This window comes from Sarcophilus harrisii, chromosome 6 (assembly GCF_902635505.1).
Source record: "Sarcophilus harrisii chromosome 6, mSarHar1.11, whole genome shotgun sequence".
In the NCBI taxonomy this organism is placed as follows: domain Eukaryota; kingdom Metazoa; phylum Chordata; class Mammalia; order Dasyuromorphia; family Dasyuridae; genus Sarcophilus; species Sarcophilus harrisii.
This window is the reverse complement of record NC_045431.1, coordinates 83,706,988-83,710,679: the sequence shown is the minus strand read 5'-3', so window position 1 is coordinate 83,710,679 and position 3,692 is coordinate 83,706,988. Positions and strand designations below refer to the sequence as shown.

General features: G+C 30.2%; 1 protein-coding gene across 4 annotated transcripts in view; it reads right to left on the bottom strand.

Moving 5' to 3' along the window:
* Positions 1 to 1,294: 1,294 nt before the first annotated feature.
* The window catches only part of GRIA2 (glutamate ionotropic receptor AMPA type subunit 2), a 167,341-nt gene continuing 164,943 nt past the window's right edge, over positions 1,295 to 3,692 (bottom strand). For all 4 annotated transcript variants that reach the window (XM_031943065.1, XM_031943061.1, XM_031943063.1 and 1 more), the window contains one exon: positions 1,295 to 3,692. This exon is cut by the window's right edge and continues 178 nt beyond it. The gene's annotated coding sequence lies outside the window, so the exon portion shown is untranslated.

Here is a 3,692-nt window from a genome sequence, read left to right as displayed (position 1 = left end):
TAACATTCATAAAAGTACCTAAACTTTCAATTTAATATTACCAGTTATACTTTTTTTTTAAAAAAAAAAATGTGGTTGTTCAAACATGGTTCTTTATGGAAAATGCTTAGTTCAGTGGATTAAAAATCTAAAAGAATATTTCATGGAAGAATGATAATACCAAAACATTTGTGTTCATTGGTTAAGGTTGGGAAATTTTTATTTTATTTTATTTTTGTCTTTAGGAAATAAGGAAAAAAACCAAAAGTGAGAGAAAAAAATTGCTAGTGTCAAAGCCCTGAATTCTGCTGTTTTAACTCTATTCTTCCCCATTGAAATATCTACTAGAATGAACTAAATATTCCTTTTGGGTGCTTAGATAGTTAATGGTTCTCTCAGTGTACCTTTGGAACTAAAACATTTCAATAAGGTAAACAATTTCTATCACTGAAACATTTTGATCAGATAATGCAGAGATTAGATGTCCTGGGAACATTGATTTTGAATTTAAAGAGATCATGGAGCTCATTTAATCTTGCTCTCTCATTGCACAGTAAGAGACTGAGTGACTTATCCAAGATCACTCAGGTAATGACTTGTAAAACTGGGATATGAACTCATATTCTCTGACTCCAGATCCAGCATTCTCTCTATTATTTTACATTCTTTGAATTTCCACAATATTATTAAATCTCTGATTGTTTAGTTATGTATGTTCACATTTTTTGTTGTTCTATGCTCAAGCAATATATTATATGATTTCAGTTGTTTTGGGGGGAAGAGGGTGGTGAGAGCTCATTTGTTATTCATATCAGAATTATCCATAGTTACAACTATTTTTCATTTTTTTACTTTAAAAATTGGAGTCTTATTAATGACATCCACTTTAAAATCAAGACACATTTTTGTTATTTCAGTTGAGGGTAGTTGCAACAATATTTAAGCAGACTTAATGGTGTTTGATAATGGGTAAGATGTATGACATCTTCATTTATATTACAAACTATCACAAAGATGAATGAGTAAACGTAATTCTAGATATGTCAAGAATTCATAATAATTATATGTTTAGAATGTTGAAATTTCTAGTTACTTTACCCAACTCTTGGTATGACATAAAAATTTGCATAGAATCCTAGAAATTGATAGGATTTGAGAAATCATCTAGTCCAACTTTCCCTCCCCCATTTTCTTTATGAATAGACAGACTGAGGACATACAGTGAAGTTTTTCCCAAAGGGTTGTAGAAATGAAATCCTTTTTTCCTGTTTGCCATTATTTCTTTCAATAAAATCAAATAACAAAATTAGGGATCTTTTGCCTTTTTTTAAGAACATGTTTATGTATGATTGAAGTTTTGTACAACACTCCAGAAAAGCCATCAGGTGTTAGATTTAAAAATAAAATCAAAAGCATTTTCTGACATAGAGGTACACATGAAAAATTAGGGATACCAACATCTCTGTGAGAAGTTGTAGAAAGTGCATGTCTATTTTGAATCTGACACTCACTTAACACAGCAGAAATAAGATACTATACTGTAAACAAAATGGTACAATAAAGGATCATTGGAAATTTACATAAGAACAGTTCATAAACATTTGGTCTTTTGATAACATTTTTATATAAAATGAATAAAAAACCTTTAGACAGCTGTCATCACTCAAGATTACTTTTCACCTAAATGCACACAGACGTAGTTTATACAGCAATATATTGATGCACCTTTACATGGATATTAAACTATGATTACTGCTTGTTACTGTGATGTGCATTATCCAATCGACATTATCCATAACTGAAATACTCTTACATTGTGTATTCTTGTCATGTTGTGACTATAAAAACATGAAAATATAACTTTACATTATTTCAATTATATACATTAGTTCAAGCTTGACAAAGAGATTTGTTGTTACAATTTTCAGAAGAGTTGGCCCAGAGCTACAATAAATAGCTTTCAACTGCATACAATCATCTCTTTTTTAGTTTTTAAAAACCAATTTTGAGTATCATAGGGATACATTTAGCCTGCAATTTGGTCATTCTAGCATTGGTGATTAATTGAACTTAAAATGCACCTCCCACATCCCAGATGAGGAGTAATACATTAAAATTTCATGGATTATCTCAGAATATGTTGTTCAGAGACATCTAAGCTTAATGAAGAAGATGGGAGCACTATAGGCTACCATCTGTGGTATAAGAACTTAGTTTGTTATTTTTTCAATCTAAGCAGTTTTCCTCCCCTTCCCTTTCATGGATTATAATAGATATGAATCATAAAAACACTTGGCAAAAAAGACAAGTGCTCTATTAATGCTTAACAGAAATAAGAATGATAATTTTTTAAAAAGGTAGATATTCAAAAATGAATAGTAATTTAAATATATAAATCATATCTGAGATTTTATTTAAAAAAACATAAAGAAGCATTGCTTTAAGGGGCCACATAATACTTTTTCAATGGCAAAAAGGTCTTCTTCAAAGAGTTTCAGAAATGTGGTGCATTAGCCACAATGGGAATGCTTAGATTGGTTTTGCACCTAAAAGAAAAAATAAATTCCATTGTCATAGGATTTGTTTGTTGATGCGGTCAATGAAATGAAAACATATTTCATGTTAACTTTAAAGCCTCTAAATTTCCAAAAAAATATAGAATCAGATATTATTTAAGGGTTTTAGGCAATTATGGGAATGACTCCAAAAAAAGATACTTTCAAGGTATTTTAGACTTTATGTCATTTTTGTCTTTTGAAAATCTATAGAATTTTAAAATTACTTATTTGGATAAGTTTTTAAATTAGTCTATTGTAAATACTTGGCGTTTCACACATTTTCATATAGTATTAACTGTATGTATTTTTTCCTTAAAAGTATCCAAATCAGACAATTCATGTTTGAAGAATAAGCTAGACTTTCTAAATATAGGTTTATGTAGGGGAGGACAAACCTTGAGAGTGTCCTTTAATATGATCTCACCTAGGACCAAACTGTAGCTAGCAAAATCAATTGAACCATTTGCAAATAAAACAATAGAAAAAGTTTATTTCAAATGTCAAGCATTGCCAAGTAATTTGATTTTAACACCAAATGTTAAAGAATAGGATATACAGTAAAGTTTTAATAACAATATTAAATTACAAGATTTGAACTTCTTAAATTTGTTTCCTCTCCTCAGCATTTACATATTTGGCTTTGAAAAATACGGAACTGATACCTTCTTCATTTCTTCTATCCCCGCCCCCACAGTTTGATTTTTATTTTTGTCAAATCCGACCAGTATGGAAGCAAATTTATTTAAAAGCCAGTTTTGAAAATACCTAAAAATATTTTTTTTCATTTTAAATGTTTTTTTTTTTTCCTTAGAAAAACATGTCACATCTTGATGCAGTTGATGTCAAGTGTGCTTAAGTCATTATGAACCAAGAGACAAACAACAGTGGCTGCAGAAACTGGTTTGTTGCCTGTACAACGACATCAGTTAGATTACAGTACTTCCATTTTAGCTGTGCATGTCCATCAAGAGTCATCTTGAATTCGTGTAGGAAACAGTGCTCTGTATTTTACTAAGCATTCATTTGTTAACAATTCCAAGATGAATTCCACAAGTATAAGAATTCTTGGCTGAAAGAAAAGTCTTCAAGATACTGGATGCCTCTCACCACTTTGACAATAAACGCACAAGAAAACCATTGTGTAAGGCACTCAAA